Genomic DNA, 18,875 nt, shown 5'->3' with positions numbered 1-18,875 from the left:
ATATGTCTGTGAAGTCCATTTAGTCCAGTGTGTCATTTAAAGTCTTTATTTCCTTGTTGATCTTTTGCTTAGATGATCTGTCCATTTCAGTCAGAGGGGTGTTAAAGTCCCCCACTATTATTGTATTGTTGTCAATGTGTTTCTTTGCTCTTGTTATTAATTGCCTTATATAATTGGCTGCTCCCATGTTCGGGGCATAGATATTTACAATTGTTAGATCTTCTTGTTGGATAGACCCTTTAAGTAGGATATAGTGTCCTTCCTCATCTCTTATTACAGTCTTTGTTTTAAAATCTAGTTTGTCTGATATAAGGATTGCCACCCCAGCTTTCTTTTGGTGTCCATTAGCATGGTAAATGGTTTTCCACCCCCTCACTTTCAATCTGGGGGTGTCTTTGGGTGTAAAATGAGTCTCTTGCAGACAGCATATTGATGGGTCTTGTTTTTTAATCCAATCTGATAGCCTGTGTCTTTTGATTGGGGCATTTAGCCCATTTACATTCAGGGTAACTATTGAAAGGTATGAATTTAGTGCCATTGTATTACCTGTAAGGTGACTGTTAACTGTCTGTTGTCTGTGTTCCTTTCTGCTCTTTGCTGCTTTTAGGTTCTCTCTTTGCTTAGAGGACCCCTCTCAATATTTCTTGGAGGGCTGGTTTCGTGTTTGCAAATTCCTTTAGTTTTTGTTTGTTCTGGAAGCTTTTTATCTCTCCTTCTATTTTCAATGATAGCCTAGCTGGATATAGTATTCTTGGCTGCATATTTTTCTCGTTTAGTGCTCTGAAGATATCTTGCCAGTCCTTTCTGGCCTGCCAGGTCTCTGTGGATAGGTCTGTTGCCAATCTAATGTTTCTACCATTGTAGGTTACATATCTCTTCTCCCGAGCTGCTTTCAGGATTTTCTCTTTGTCTCTGAGACTCGTAAGTTTTACTATTAGATGTTGGGGTGTTGACCTATTTTTATTGATTTTGAGAGGGGTTCTCTGTGCCTCCTGGATTTTAATGCCTGTTTCCTTCCTCACATTAGGGAAGTTCTCTGCTATAATTTGCTCCAATATACCTTCTGCCCCTCTCTCTCTCTCTTCTTCTTCTGGGATCCCAATTATTCTAATGTTGTTTTGTCTTATCATATCACTTATCTCTCGAATTCTGCCCTCGTGATCCTGTAGTTGTTTCTCTCTCTTTTTCTCAGCCTCTTTATTTTCCATCATTTGGTCTTCTATATCGCTGATTCTCTCTTCTGCCTCATTTATCCTAGCATTTAGTGCCCCCATTTTTGATTGCACTTCATCAATAGCCTTTTTGATTTCGATTTGGTTAGATTTTAGTTCTTTTATTTCTCCAGAAAGGGTTTCTCTAATAACTTCCACGTTTTTTTCAAGCCCAGCTAGTATCTTTAAAGTCATGATTCTGAACTCTAGGTCCAACATCGTACTAATGTCCGTATTGAGTAGGTCCCTGGCTGACGGTACTACCTCTTGTTCTTTTTGATGAGGTGATTTCTTTCGTCTTGTCATTTTGTCCAGAGGAGAATAGATGAATGAGAGAACAAAATGCTAACAGGTTTGCAACGTCCCCAGCAAATATACTGTATACAAATCAGAAAAGACCTGAAACCAGGGGAAAAGAAAGGGAAAGAAAGAAAAAAGAAAGAGAAAAAGAGAAAAAAAAAGATAAAAACAAAAACAAAACAATACAAAAAAGGCAGAATATGATCAAATATGATCAGGCTAGTGCATAGATCAGTGCCACACACTATATTTTGGGCGTATTTTGGTCTGTTAGAAAAAAGTGCCTCCTAAAATTTTAAAGGAAGAAAGACATATATGTACAAAATAAGGGTTGATACAATGAAGGGATGGAAGATAACTGTGAAGATGTAAATTATAAAAGATTTTATAAAAGGACTTGGTAAGATAAGTTGTTTGAAAAAAGAAAGAAGATTTAAGAAAAAAAAAAAAGGAAAAAGGGAGAGAATGTGATCAGGCAGGAGACTAGAACAAAGCCATACACTAGTGATTTAGGGTATATTTTGATCTGTTAGAAGAAACTGTACCTCAAAATTTTAAAGAGAGACCAACTTATATATATATGCCAAAAATAAGGGTAACTACTATGAAGGGATAAAATATGACTCTGAAAATGAAAAATAAAAAATGTTTTTTTTTTTTTTAAAAAGGGATTTATAAGATGTTGGTTGAAAGGGGAAAAAGAAAAATAAAAAAAAAACAGTCAACAAAAATGAACTTTGATGAAATAATGAATCATGGTAAAAAAAAAAAAAAAAAAGAAAGAAAGCCATGAATCTATGTGCAGTATTCCCCTAGCGCTGGAGTTCTCCTATTCTCCTTGATCGATCAACTTGGTCTTGGCTTTGCTGGCTGTTTGTGTTGATCTTCTGGGGGAGGGGCCTTTTGCTGTGGTTTCCAAATGTCTTTGCCGGAGGCGGAATTGCCCCGCCCTTGTCGGTCCGGGCTAAGGAAGCTGCTCCCGTTTGCTCTCAGGAGCTTTTGTTCCCCGCAAGCTCTCGGCACAGCCTTGGAGGACCAGGGCAGGAATGGTGGCCTCCCAATCTCCACCCGGAGGAGCCGAGAACTCGGGGCCCCGCTCCTCAGTGTGCCCCCAGAGAAAAGCAGTCACTTCCGTGTCCCCGGTCTCCGGCCGCACTCCGTGCTCCCCCGGCCTGTGATCGAGCGTTGCTATCTCTGGCACCCGACCCCGCGCGGAGTCTCCAAACCCAGCAGATCCCTGCAGTGCGTTCCCGCACCGCTCCTCCCCGGGAAGGAAGGGGAGTCTCCCCGGATCTGCTGCTTGTTGGGTCCCTGCTGGGGGAGCCGTGCCCCGACTGGGCCGCAGATCACAGTTTATGGCAACCCCAAGCTGAGAGCCCGCGACTCTGTTCCGTATCTGCAGCCGGCTTCCCTGCTCTGATACCTGGGAGCTCTGGCGCACTCAGGCACCCCCGGTCTCTCTGTGACCCCAAGGGTCCTGAGACCACACTGTCCCGGGAGGATTCCACCCCCGCTTAGCCACTGCAGCGACGTCCCTCCGCCGAGCCAACTTCTAAAAGGTCCGATTTTGTGCTCCGCGGCTCTATCACTTGCCAGAAGCGGCCAGCGGAGGCCCCTCCCCCGCCGTCTATCCTCCCGAATATCGCCTCGGATTCACTTCTCCGCATGCCCTACCTTCCAGTAAGTGGTCGCTTCTCTGTTCAGAGAGTTGTTGCTACTCTCCTGTTCGATCTCCTGTTGAGTTCGTAGGTGTTCAGAATGGTTTGATCCCTATTCAGCTGAATTCCTGAGACCAGACGAAATCTAGGTCTCCTACTCCTCCGCCATCTTGCTCCGCCTCTGGGTCTTTTCTTCCACTGATAGTCCTCCTTTAATTTCCCTACAAAAAAAAAAAAAAAAAGTATCAGCTTTACTGGGCAGTTAGCAATTAGCATCAGTTGCATTGATTTTTCAACTTAAAAACTGTTTTCCATAAACTTCTCTCAGAATGTTAACATGAGCACTGGGTGTTGTATGCAACTAATGAGTCATTGAACACTACATCAAAAACTAGCTACGTACTAACTGAACATAATAAAAAAAAAAGAAGAACATTAACGTCAATCATACTCTTCTGCCTAGTGCCAAAATAAGCCACTTAATTTGATAACAGACTATCATAACTCTTCAACATAACAAAAGCCTACAGAACACATGCACCAGATATATGCATCTTGAAGGAGGGTAGATTGAGGTAAAATTTTTCTTTAAAGCAGAATTTAAATTTTAAATTATTTTACACTAAGATAATGGTGGAATTTTTTTAACAACATTTTCTAACATTTGTAAAACTCACACGTTTATTTAAGCTTGTGCAGGACAGCTGGCAATGGCTGACTCATATTACCTGCATCCCCCTAATTCAAGAATAAACTAATATGTAATCGTACTTTATTGACCATAGACAATCAGACACATAGAACCTCATTTTCTGTGACTTCTCTGCATCTGTCAACATTGTTGACCATTCTCGCCTTAAAATCCTTCTTTTGATTTTCACAAAACTGCACCACCTCAGTTTGCTTCAGTCTCCTTCCTAGAGGTATGGACAATTTCTCCCCTCGGGAAGAGGAAGCAGTAAGAGGGACTGCTCCTCTCAGCAGAATAGTGCCCAATAAGAAATTCAACGAGCCAAGTAGAACCTCGGGCCAGTCGTCATAACAGTCAAAGACGGGATTGTTGGACAGGGTCAGACAGTTAGCTCAGACCAAAAGAAATTACACTTCAAAGAATTCAGAGAAAAGATAGCTTGTTACCTAATCAGCAAGACTCCAAAGGGGTTCTAAAAACTCACTTCAGGGGGCACTTCCCTCTCAGTCATTATGCCCACAAGAGCACCCCCAAAAGACACCACACAGCCCCACACACACACATGAGCCAAAGCTCCCAAACTTAACTGGTAGCCCCTCTAGGATAGAAAGTACCTCTCCTCTCTCTATAACCCCCTTAGTTCAAAATAATGGCCAATGAATGTCATAAAGATAACAATGATGCTTACTGTCATTTCCAACATCCATTCTCCACCATGGTTATTTTGAGTGAGAAAACTTAGAACCTGGGCTCTGTTCTTGTCTTCAACTCCCTGTTGAGTCACAGGGTCAAACCTGCTAAAATTCAGTTTCTTACTCTTGAAATGAGCCATAGATTCTACATAGGCATGGCTCACAGCTCAGCGAGCAAGTATTCACAAATACTTTGAGCTGCTCTGATGACAGATGCCACTTATTGATGTTATTCTTCAGTGGATGTTGTCTCACTCCTGGCATGTTTTGTGGAAAAACAAACAGATTGCCTTGATTTTCTATATAACTCCCTGACCCTTCTTGAGTTCTTGACCCTTCTTGGGCTCCTTGCCCTTGACCAGCTATGCAAATAGAACCTACTCATCCCTAGACATGACTGCTCCACTCTCCTCCTCTTCCTGCTGGAGAGGGTTCTCAGGAAGGAGTAGGGAGAGCTAACCCAAAAGGGAGGGTGGGCCTATGTAAAGGGGCCATTAAGTTACACCTAAAATTTTCACATAAAGGCAACTCTCATTGTAAAGAACATTCTAACTATAATTCATGTCCTAGAGCATCTTACTCACCGAAGATACCAGATGTGGACCCTCTAAGACATTCCAAATGTTGTAGTTTCTGAGGACCTGTACCCACTAGAGCAGACTGGAAATTTTTAAACAGATTAAGAAAGGTACATAAAATTTGGAACTGTGCTTTGCCCCCTTAAAATTTTCTTAGATAAATTTCTTAACCACCCTGAGCTTCAATTTTTTGTTTAAAAAAATGAAGAGCCCAATCTCTCATGAAAATGATAGCCAAAAATGGTTTTAAAATACCTTCTCTTGTTAAGAACTTCAACAATTTTTCCTCCCATTTACAGCTATAGCCATTGGATTGCTAATTATGAAAGCAGTTCATCAGGCATGAGAATGATTTTCCCCAAATTTATTTAATGGATTTTCAACTAAACTAGTAATGTAAATTTTTTAATTTTGAGACTTCTAAAAACTTCAGAGATACCTCAATATCATAAAAGCCATCTATTAAAAACCCACAGCGAATATCATTCTCAATGGGGAAAAACTGAGAGCTTTCCCCCCAAGGTCAGGAACGCGGCAGGGCTGTCCACTCTCACCACTGCTATTCAACATAGTATTAAAAGTCCTAGCCACAGCGATCAGACAACAAAAAGAAATAAAAGGCATCCAAATTGGCAAAGAAGAAGTCAAACTCTCACTCTTTGCAGATGATATGATACTTTATGTGGAAAACCCAAAAGACTCCACCCCAAAACTGCTAGAACTCATACAGGAATTCAGTAAAGTAGCAGGATATAAAATCAATGCACAGAAAGCAATGGCATTCCTATACACCAACAATAAGACAGAAGAAAGAGAAATTAAGGAGTCAATCCCAGTTACAACTGCACCAAAAACCATAAGATACCTAGGAATAAATCTAGCCAAAGAGGCAAAGAATGTGTACTCAGAAAACTATAAAATACTCATGAAAGAAATTGAGGAAGACACAAAGAAATGGAAAAATGTTCCATGCTTATGGATTGGAAGAACAAACATTGTAAAGATGTCTATGCTACCTAGAGCAATCTACACATTCAATGCAATCTCCATCAAAATTCCATCCACTTTTTTCAAAGAAATGGAACAAATAATCCTAAAATTTGTATGGAACCAGAAAAGACCCCGAATAGCCAGAGGAATGTTGAAAAAGTAAAACAAACCTGGCGGCATCACAATTCCAGACTTCCAGCTCTATTACAAAGCTGTCATCATCAAGACAGTATGGTACTGGCACCAAAACAGACACATAGATCAATGGAACAGAACAGAGAGCCCAGAAATGGACCCTCAACTCTATGGTCAACTCATCTTTGACAAAGCAGGAACGAATGCCCAATGGAAAAAAGACAGTCTCTTCAACAAATGGTGTTGGGAAAATTGGACAGCCACATGCCAAAGAATGAAACTGGACCATTTCTTTACACTGCACACAAAAATAGACTCAAAATGGTTGAAAGACCTAAATGTGAGACAGGAGTTCATCAACATCCTAAAGGAGAACACAGGCAGCAACCTCTTCGACCTCAGCGGCAGCAACTTCTTCCTAGAAACATTGCCAAAGGCAAGGGAAGCGAGGGCAAAAATGAACTATTGGGACGTCATCGAGATAAAAAGCTTTTGCACAGTAAAAGAAACAGTCAACAAAACCAAAGACAACCGACAGAATGGGAGAAGATATTTGCAAATGACGTATCAGATAAAGGGCTAGTATCCAAAATCTATAAAGAACTTCTTAAACTCAACACCCAAAGAACAAATGATCCAATCAAGAAATGGGCAGAAGACATGAACAGACATTTCTACAAAGAAGACATCCAAATGGACAACAGACACATGAAAAAGTGCTCAACATCGCTTGGCATCAGGGAAATCCAAATCAAAACCTCAGTGAGCATGCCTGGGTGGCTCAGTTGGTTAAGCAACTGCCTTCGGCTCAGGTCATGATCCTGGAGTCCCAGGATCGAGTCCCACATCGGGCTCCCTGCTCGGTAGGGAGTCTGCTTCTCCCTCTGACCTTCCTCCCTCTCATGCTCTCTCTCTACCATTCTCTCTCTCTCAATAAATAAATAAAAATCTTAAAAAAAAAAAAACCTCAGTGAATACCACCTCACACCAGTCAGAATGGCTAAAATTAACAAGTCAGGAAAGGACAGATGTTGGCGGGGATGCAGAGAAAGGGGAACCCTCCTACACTGTTGGTGGGAATGCAAGCTGGTGCAACCACTCTGGAAAACAGTATGGAGGTTCTTCAGAAAGTTGAAAATAGAGCTACCATACAATCCAGCAATTGCACTGTTGGGTATTTACCTCAAAGATAAAAATGTAGGGCTCTGAAGGGGTACATGCACTCTGATGTTTATAGCAGCAATGTCCACAATAGCCAAACTGTGGAAAGAGCCAAGATGTCCATCGACAGATGAATGGATAAAGAAGATGTGGGGTATACATATATATATATATATATATATATATATATATATATATATATATATATATATAATGGAATATTATGCAGCCATCAAAAGGAATGAAATCTTGCCATTTGCAATGACATGGATAGAACTGGAGAGTGTTATCCTGAGCGAAATAAGTCAATCAGAGAAAGACATGTATCACATGACCTCACTGATATGAGGAATTCTTAATCTCAGGAAACAAACTGAGGGTTGCTGGAGTGGTGGGGGGTGGGAGGGATGGGGTGGCTGGGTGATAGGCATTGGGGAGGGTATGTGCTATGGTGAGCGCTGTGAATTGTGCAAGACTGTTGAATCACAGTTCTGTACCTCTGAAACAAATAATACATTATATGTTAAAAAAAAAGAAGAAGAAGAAGAAGATAGGAGGAGGGGAAGAATGAAGGGGGGGAAATTGGACGGGGAGATGAACCACGAGAGACGATGGACTCTGAAAAACAAACTGAGGGTTCTAGAGGGGAGCAGGGTGGGAGGCTGGGTTAGCCTGGTGATGGGTATTAAAGAGGGCGCGTTCTGCATGGAACACTGGGTGTTATATGCAAATAATGAATCATGGAACACTACATCAAAAACTAATGATGTAATGTATGGTGATTAACATAACATAATAAAAAAAGAATCCAGAGAGATGTTTTCACTAGAGGTATGCATTCTGAGTTCTAATTGGTTGTTTTCATTGTTTGTTTTAGTTTTCCAGGTGTTGTGTCCATGTCTTATTTTGGTTCTCCATTCATGGTGATACAAGGCCACTATTTCCCACACTGCTCTCTGGTTCAAGTGTTTAAGAGAGTTAACACCTGGGGTGCCTGGGTGGCTCAGTCAGTTAAGCATCTGCCTTTGGCTCAGGTCGTGGTCCTGGAGTCCTGGGATTGAGCCCTGAATCAGGCTCCCTGCTCAGTGAGGAGTCTGCTTCTCCCTCTGCCCCTACCCCCACCCCCATCCTCATGCTGTCTCTCAAATAAATAAATAAAATCTTTAAAAAAAACTCATAAATCTGTTATTTATTTTTTAAAAAGGGAGTTAACACCTTATTGACACTAAATTAACATTAATAAATGTTGCTTACCCTACGACCCAGCAATTGCACTACTGGGTATTTACCACAAAGATACAAATGTAGGGATCCGAAGGGGCACCTGCACCCCAATGTTTATAGCAGCAATGTCCACAATAGCCAAACTATGGAAAGAGCCTAGATGTCCATCAACAGATGAATGGATAAAGAAAATGTGGTATATATATATATACAATGGAATATTATGCAACCATCAAAAAATGAAATCTTGCCATTTGCTATGATGTGGATGGAACTGGAGGGTATTATGCTAAGCAAAATAAATCAATCAGAGAAAGACAAATATCACATAATCTCACTGATATGAAGAATTTGAGAAATAAGACAAAGGATCATAGAGGAAGGGAGGGAAAAATGAAACAAGACGAAACCAGAGAGGGAGACAAACCATAAGAAACTCTTAATCTCAGGAAACAAACTGAGGGTTGCTGGAGTGGAGGGGGGTGGGAGGGATGGGGTGGCTGGATGATGGACACTGGGGAGGGTATGTGTTATGGTGAGTGCTGTGAATTGTGTAAGACTGATGAATCACAGACCTGTACCATGAAACAAATAACACATTATATGTTAATAAAAAAATTTTAATAATAATAATTTTAAAAATTAAATAAATGTAGTGTGGTAAAAACATAAATAAATGTTGCTAATAAGTTATGTGAAAATGAGTCATTTATAATCATATTTAGTAAATATAATATTCATATCTTAAGGGATATTTTTATCTAATCATGAAGTAAAAACTCACAGGCTAGTTAGACAAAAACATAAGCAAACTTTGTACTGTAATGATAAAAGCTATAACTGACATAAGCAGTAAATGCTAAAAAACACTGAGTGTTCAAAAAAAAAAAAACTACATAAGAGATTTGAGAAGAGGTACAGAGGACAAAGGAAGGTCAGAGAAGACTTCCATAGTTCAGTGACTCCTGAGTGGAGCCTTTAAAAGAAATAATTGCAATAATAATATTAGTAATAATAATAATAGTAGCACAACCATGAGTAAGGCATTGCACCTAGCATTTTTACAAGCACCATCTCATTTGTCTTTTTTTTCTTTAAGATTTATTTATTTATTTGAGAGAGAGCACACGCGAGGTGGGGGAGGACAGAATCACAAGTAGACTCTGCACTAAGCGTGCAGCCTGACAAGGAGTTTGATTTCATGTCACAGAGATCATGACCCTGAGATCATGACCTGAGCCAAAACCAAGAGTCAGATGCTCAACCATCTGAGCCACAGAGGCACCTCATTTGTCTTTAGCACAATCCAGATAGGATCTCTATGTCACAGACAAGGAAACAAAGACTTTAAAAGGGCAAGATTACATAGCCAGTATATGGTTGTTCCACATGATTTCAATGACCTGGCCAGAGAAGCAAGAACTGGGACACATTCAGATTTTCCCTAATTCATCCACCAAGCCAGAGTGAACTGAGTTCGTATCACTACCCACTTATGAAAAGGAAGGAGGTGAAAGAGAAAAGGAAAGAAAATGCCTCATTAGCACCACCCTTCCCCACATTAACTCAACCCTCCAGGGAACTCAGGGCAGAATATTTTCAGTATAACTTTTCCAGGACAAATGTCTAGGAGGTTGGTAATGTTTCATTTATTCAAAAGAAAACATTCAAATCCATATGACACATTCAACATCTTAACCTACACTTCTTCAGAATGACTCTCACCCTACTTTTTCCAAAGGTGAAATAATAACAATAGTCCTTTGGAATTCCTGTAAGTAATGAAGCTAGGATTTGAATCTAGGTCTGTTTAAATCCACAGTCTTTCATAAAAAAAAAATCCATCATAAAAGCATTGTTTCTATAACAACCCAACCAGCTGTTAATTTGCTTATACAATATCCCAATACCTTAAGTTTCTTTTCAGAGTTTATTTCTCAAGATTTCACTCAGTTTGTGTCTACCTGTATCTCTCCCTCCACTGGACACATAACCCTTGATTTATACATTGCAGAATTATTAAACAAACAAATACCAACTGCCAAACTTTACACTGAGGTGAGAAAGCAAATTATATAAGAGCAATTGTTGTTTTGTGAAACTTTTTAAATGCAAAACTAAATAATATATTGTTTATAGATAATACATATGTGGAAAAATACTTTAAAAATCAGTGGAATGATAAATATCCAATTTAAGACAATGGTTTCATGGGGAAGGAGGACGCTTGACATGGAAAGTAAATGAGACTCAGAGAGAGATTTATATGGCAGGTGTTAAAACTTAAAGGGAATGTTCTAGTTTTTAAGCTGAATGATGAGTATATGGGTGTTTTTAGCTGCTTTTGATATTATCAATATTAGTTTAGATGTATGAAAAATTTTCATCATTTTTAAAGCAAACCCACAGTTGCTCACTTCAAAAAAAATATCAATATTCTTGCTTTATATCAAAGGATGTTTGCACATTAAAGCTTACATGTCATCATCTTGAAGGGACATCTACCCATATGGACACCAGGACACCAAAATCTCCCCCAAAAGAAGCCACTCTGGGGTCGCCTGGGTGGCTCAGTCCGTTAAGCAGCCAACTCGTGATTTCGGCTCAAGTCATGATCTCAGGGTCCTTAGATCAAGCCCCATGATGGGCTCTCCACTCAGCAGAGAGTCTGCTTCTCTTCTTCTCCCTCTCCTTCTTCCCCTCCCCATGCTCATGTGCATGTACTCTCTCTCTCTCTCTCTCTCTCAAATAAATAAATAAATCTAGGGGTACCTGGCTCGTACAGTTGGTTGGGCCTCTGACTCTCAGTTTCTGCTCAGGTGGTGGCCTCAACGTCGTGAGATCAAGCCCCACTATGGGCTCTGCACTCCGTGTGGAGTAGGCTTGAGATTCTCTCTCTCTCCCTCTTCCTCTGCCCTTCCCCCTACTCGTTCTCTCTCTCTCTCTCTCTCTCTCTCTGATAAATAAATCCCTAAAAAATAAAATAAACCTTAAAAAAAAAGAAGAATTAGAAGCTGTTGTGACTTTGAGTAGATAAAATCCAGTGAAATTTCCTGGATCTAACACTGGTTGTCCATTATCACAAAATAGCTGTATTGACAACTACTGAAACCAATACTAATTACTGCAGGAAGTTTGGCTGGTTATTCAGCCCATTTCCAAGGCATTAAAAGGGGAATATGAAATTTTAGAGGCTACCATCAACAACAGACCAAATGATCCCTTGATTTTTGTTTTGTTTTATTTTGTTTACTAGATTCAGTCAGCCATCTGTAGAAAATTATTCTGGGAACACAGCCATTATTTTATTCAGCTTTTTGTTCCCTGGCTTTAATAAATTAATTAAGTGTTAACCAAATTCACATGTGATAGGCTACAACAAATGCACAGGACTGAGGATCTGGACAGCCCTGCCGATCATTGTAATCTCTCCAGGTGCAGCTTTCCTCCCTCTCCTGGAATGTATTGATGTGCAAAACTAGGGAAAGTCTTTCAAAGCATACAAATGCTAAAAGAAAATTTCTCTATGTCTTGGAGATGAAGAGTGCCTCATTAGGGACATCAATAATTTTATCACCTGCACATCATAAACATGTCATCTTTACCACAAGTTTCTAAGGGAGAATGATTTTTAAAGGAGGAAGGGGGGAATAACAGAACATCAAGAATTTCAGAACAAGGATCTTACAGAAGAGGAAAAGTGGGTTTGCTTTCATGATTCCAACAAGATCCAGGAAACAATGAACTTTCCTAATCATCCATGGAGATTACTTGGATGTACAAAACAACACAAAACAAATACAGGTTCTTTCTTGGCTAAAGCAATGTGATCTAGTCTGAATGGAAAGCAGAGCCTTCAAACTGTGCCAGTCAGTTTCTAATTGGTTCTAACAAACTCCTCCACACTCATATAAAGACTGTTTCCCTCCCTACCCCACAGCCCTCCCAAGAGACAGACTTTCTTCCTCACATTTGAAAATAACTTTCTCACTAAATGCTCCTTCAATAATACACCCATAATTTTTTTCTGTTTGTGCATTTATTTTAACACATACCCACTACCATCAAATGATGTCTCCTGGACCATACAATGTGAACTTTATAGATCAATTTGCATGGCAGAATTGTTAACATCAATAAATCATTTTGAACTCTGTATAAGTTTCAAAAACATATTATGGGGAAGAGAAAAAACTCTGACCAAGGATTCAAAATTAAGCTTTCAGCCGTATCACAACTGCTCTTTATAAAGTCAGGATCACAAAATAGACATTCACCCAAAGAATCAGCCACAAAAGATGTGTTAACACATGTTCATAGGAATCCTATAAATATGATGCAGGAAACATGCAGACAATCCATAGGTGTCTTTCTGAGTCTCATGGTATGGGATCACCAGCTGGGGACCTGGACAGAGGAAAATCCCTTTCCTATTTGATCCTAAGTAGCACAACCTGAGAGCAGAAATATTGGACCTCAGAACAGAGAACCCAAGAGTGAATCCTTGGCTCTGCATTGCCTAACTTGAAGCAACTTACTTGCCTACTGTGAGGCCATTTCCCCATCTGAAAAATGGAGAAAATAACCCTATCTATATCACAGGGTTATTGGGGATTAAATGAAATGAGATATGTAAAGTCCTGGTAGAAGGCAGACGTTCCAAGTAGCGATTTTATCTTTGGGGTTTGTTGTGCTCACCCATCCAGCCCTCCAACCTCCCATGTCATTTTCAAATTGCCCCCAAACTCCTTCACCATAGTCATCAGGACTCTTTCAGTCAACAACAGATACCCAATGCAAACTAGCTTAAGGAGAAAGAGAATATATAGGCTTTGAGAAACTGAATATAGAAAGAGACAATTGCCAGATCATATATAAAAAGAGAGCTCTGATCCACAATCTCTGTAGCAACCATCCTAGGAAGTCAAACAACAACCTCCATGACAATTGGCCCAAAACTTTCAAGACTTGGTCAGTAGTTTTCTACTTCCCTAATTTTTTGACCCACTTCCAACTTAAGACCAACCAGACAAAATGAAGTATGTTCCCCAACCAATCACACAGGATGTCCCATGCCAACAAATTCCAATTAGGGCATACCTAAAGCCTTTCCATTTTTCCAATTTAAGCCCTCCCACTCCTGTGACTCAGCCCTTGAGTCTCTGCCAAACAAAAGTGGTGATGGCTGACTCCTTTGCCATAGCAAGCTCTGAATAAATAAGTCTTTCTTGTTCTCATTTGGGTGGTCTTTGTTTATTTTCATAGCTTCAAAACCGTGGGAGGACAAATGGATGGCAGAGCTGGGTGCTGAAGTGCACATGATGTGTCCCTAACTCTCTCTATCTCTCTCTTTCTCTGTTGCCTGCCTTAGCCTTTCTTGGGGTATCTTCTACCCTGCTGGAGTCAGGCTTCTTTTGCACAGGTAGACAAAGTACCAGGCTTACATGGTACCACTTAGGAACCAGAACAGAAAAAGAACTTTTCCTCTCTCAACTTTTCTCACTGGTAATATCCTCAACCACCACTCTCATTGCTGCCACCTGTCCCCCCTCCAGTCTGAATCCTGTTCTCAGCAGGATAAAAGAAGCACAGAGCTCCTGCTCCTCATGAGCCAATTCCCTCCCCAGCCTCAGCACTACCTACTTTATCCCTACAAAATGCCTGGTCAAGGCTCTGGTCAAGGTCAACAATGAACTTTTCCAACACTAGTGGTCAATTTCTTTACAATCCTCACATTATCCAAACTGACTGTCTACCTTACCTTAAGAAACCACCACAATTAATCCCCAAGTTAATAATCTTGCTCCTTACTTCACTAAGAAACTAAAAGCAATCAATGGAAAATTGCCTTGTTTCCCTATCAGTAACTTTACCAACCTAGCCTCATCTGTAACATATGCTCTGCCTCATCTCAATGACAAAAATTGAACTGTCCCTGACCCTATATCAAAACCCTCCACTTGATACCATTCCCACTGCCTCTTACTTTCTGAAGGTCTTGGCTATTACAGTTCTTCCCTCTCTGTCCCACCTCTTCAATTTTCCCTTTGCTATAGGATCATTCCACCATCATGATGTAATATTTCCCTATTAAAAAGCAAAACAATAAAAAAAGACAACAAAACAAAAACCCTCCCCTAATCCCACATCCATTCTCCAACTTCTACTCCTTTTCTCTGCTCCCCTCAAAATATTACTTATGCTTCCTCTCCTCTTTTTCAATCCACCCTATGTGTCTTTCAACCAATTCTAATGTGACTTTTAATCTCTACCTCCCCAATGAAAGTACTCTTGTCATCAATCAGAGAAAGAAAATTATCATATGATCTCACGGATATGTGGAATTTGAGAAACAAGACAGGGGATCATAGGGGAAGGGAGGGAAAAATGAAACAAGATGAAACCAGAGAGGGAGACAAACCATAAGAGACTCTTAATCTCAGGAAACAAACTGAGGGTTGCTGGAGTGGTGGGAGGTGGGAGGGATGGGGTGGCTGGGTGATGGACACTGGGGAGGGTATGTGCTGTGGTGAGCACTGTGAATTTTGTAAGACTGATAAATCACAGACCTGTACCCCTGAAACAAATAATACATTGTATGTTAATAAAAAATGTAAAAAAAATAAAATAAATGGTTTAAGATTAAAAAAAATAAAACTACTCTTGTCAAAGCCGATGGCCTTCACCTTGACAGATCCAATGTCAGTGCAGCTCTCAATTTACATGACTTCAAGCATCATTTGCACAGCAAATCCCTCCCATCTTCTTCACTTTCTTAACATGACTTTCATCAAATCCATCCTCGCCAGGATTCTTCCTAGCTCAGACCTTTTTCTCTTCCCCAACCCCATCTTGGAGAGCTAAATAATGTCCCAGAACTCCTTGTTTGGCCATCTCTCCAACTTATGGAGAGTCATTACCACTGTGATCTCATCCAGTTCTAGGTCATTACATGCCATCTACTCAGACGGCATCTACCCTCTCCCCGAAGCTCTGAACTTATACATCCAACTACCAACTTATAATCCAGTTCTCTATTGAACATCTCCTTTTGGATGTGTAATAGACATGCTTAAATTTAATATGACTCAAACTGACCTTCTGGTTGTATTCACTTAAACTGACCCAGGCTTCTTTCATTTCAGTTAATGACTCAGTTTGGGTCACATGCCAAATCCCAAGTGAAGGAGGGCATTATTACCAGAAAGGATGTGGAAAAGCCTGCAGGCCAAGCCAAATTAATTATTTCCACAGCCCACTGCCTACCCCAGCCCTTCACTACCCTTGCTACTCAGCAGAGGACTTTGCCTCCTGCCTTACTGGGAACATTAAGGTATGCATCAATCTTTACTCCTTTCTTCTAGTTCAAAGTGAGCTCTCCACCTGCGCCCTTGGTCCTGTTCCTTCAGTTTTCCTCATTGGTGGTGCTCTATTGATAACCCTTTTTCCCTGCACTTCAGCCTTTTTCTCCCAGCTGGTGTCTTCCCATTAGCCTAGAAACATGTCAAATCTGTACCGTCCTAAAAAAGTTCTAGCTCCTGCCTATATTTCTCCTCCTTTTAGTCAAGCTTCTTAGAGGTACAATTTACTCTTTGTACTTACTTCTCACTGTCCCCTGAATGTCTCAGCAACCTGGTTTCTGTCCCCTACTGCCCGTTCCCTCTGAGGGACTGCCTAAAAGTTCAGCCTGGAATAGCTGAGAAATATTGGCCTAATTAGCTCAAGAATTAGCTTAGAAATAGTAAATAGAAACGCTTAATTATTTTAATTTTATAGTAAATATTACTGGTAGAAATAATCAACTAAAATAATGACAAAGTAAAACATACATGGAAAACTTCTAACAGATTTTTTTAATTTTTTGATTTGAGCATAGTTGACACACAATGTTAAATTAGCTTTAGATGTACAACATGGTGATTCAGCTTCTCTATATGCTATGCTCTGACCACAAGTGTAGCTACCATCTGTCACCTTATGCTATTACAATATCATTGACCATATCCCCTATGCTTTACCTTTTATTCCTGTGACTTATTCATTCCATAACTGGAAGCCTGAACAGATTTTTTTAAATCTGATGGAATAATTATATTTTGTTATAAACTAATAATTATCCTAGGAAAAATAATCAAAAGCGTATGAAACTAGCCACAACTAAAATTTCACATGGTAAAAATTAAATTTGACAGGCAAATCTATCCTTCTCGACTAAATTTGAATCTGTAACATTTGACTGGGTAAATTAGGCTTGGTTGACATGATTACCACAAAATACAATATAACAACTATAAGCTGGCAAACTGTCCTTGTGAATTTTTCATGAAAAAGAATTGCTCTGAAGGAAAATAATTTTGGTAAATAATGAAAATGGAAAATAATGGATTACTTTAGCTATCCTGAATATAAAATTGATTAAGGAATTGAGTTGGCTTTATGGAATTAGCTCCATAAAATGTGCTGTCATGAAATCTTATCAAGTGGGGATAACACTATTTTAAATGTTACATTCACAAATAGAGAGAGGGAACATCCACAGAGTCAAGCTAGCAGGGTAAAAACATCTATTTGATTGGAACTGCAGGACTGAAATATCCTTCCCATCTAGAGAGAGTTTCTTCATCTCCCAGACCAGGCTTCTGCTTTGTTAACACTTTTGTAAGCAAACTTGTAGTAAAATTCCCACCAGAATGTAAGCCCCTGAAGGGAACAGTTGTTGTTCTACCCATCTTTGCAACCACAGTGCCTGATTATAGTGCCTTATAATGAATGCTCAATGAGTGTCTAACAAAATGAATTCAGTAAGTCAACACCTGAGGACTGGGTTTCTCAAATTTAATGTACATCAGGCTTCCGAATGTTAGAGCTAGTATCTCTGAGATTCTCTTAGTTTCTCACTCATTTTTGACCTCATGGGTGATAGATGCCTGCTGTAGTGTGGACATTATATCCATGTTCTAAGCAAGAGTACAAAGGGTGGGCTGTGACATGTGCAACTGTCCCTTTTATAGGAAAAGCAAAAGCATTCCAAGAAATTGTGCCATAGACTTTCACTGATGTCTCCTGCATCGAGCTGTGTGTATGCCCATCCCTCGCTGAAAGGACAACGGCAAGAGCAAATGTTAGCTCTTCTTGCCTCTCTGGTGAAATGGGTAAGAGAAGAAGGATTGAGAATGATGGTTGATTCAACCAAACAAGAATGTCTGCCATACCGCAATCTCAACAGTTCCTACTCTACCCGGTTCCCCAAAGAATAAAAATAACAATAGCAGCTCACCAACCTACAGCACCTACTACGTGCCAGTCTAAATGCTTTGCACCTATTACTTTATTTAATCCTCACAACAACTCTGAGATTCTATTAACCCTATTTTATAGATGAAGAAACTGAGGCACAGATAGGGTAAGTAGCTTACCCAAAGTCACTCATCTGGTAAGTGACAAACAGTTCGGTTTCAGAGTTTATGCTCTTAACCCCTACACTCCATGGATTCAAAAATAAACTAATGGTAAGTGAGCCCCTCAGTAGCTACTGTCCAACACAGCTGTTGTCAGCTTTTACTGCACCATGACAGTGTCACCCAGTAAAATACACCCCCAAATATCTACCTTTATCTTTCAATCTCTCTTTGAAATACAGCCCCAGGATGGGGTGAACATTATTAATATGCATTAAAATTCAAAACTTGTCCTATTGCCCAGTTTATTTTGGGTCTGTCTTATTGCCCAGTTTATTATGTGCCACCTTGGCACATAATCCCTGTCCAAACTACAGCTCTGATAGGAAAGTCTTGCAGATGAGGTCCCAAGACAACAGTAGGCATGTCGTTATTATAGGCCTGTCTTCCAAAATGGAGGATATATTCAAATTCTCAAAAACACTGAGCCCCTGAAGTTCCTCTATCAGCTAAGCCTATTTATTCTCACTAGGATGTGTTCAGGAAGTTCAAACATTCAAGATAACTTTTTCTTGGAGCTGTGCATATGGCAATGAAAATAAACAAGGAAAAATGACAAAAATAAGATTTACCTCCTTCAGAGAGTCTGAAAAGTTTTCCCTCCCCAGATTGCAGCTAAGTGAGGTTATCTCTGAATTATTTCTTTCATGGAAATTTTAGTATTAAAAAGCAGGAATGCACGCCTGCTGCCTGATTCAGGAAATTTTAGTATTAAAAAGCAGGAATGCATGCTATTGTTTTCAAGTGTTGAAGATGAAGGGTTATATACATTTTCAA

Source organism: Eumetopias jubatus, unplaced genomic scaffold, assembly GCF_037043125.1.
Source record: "Eumetopias jubatus isolate StellerSeaLion01/CBP00866 unplaced genomic scaffold, mEumJub1_p1.0 scaffold_5, whole genome shotgun sequence".
Classification (NCBI taxonomy): domain Eukaryota; kingdom Metazoa; phylum Chordata; class Mammalia; order Carnivora; family Otariidae; genus Eumetopias; species Eumetopias jubatus.
Note: the sequence above shows the minus strand (reverse complement) of the source record.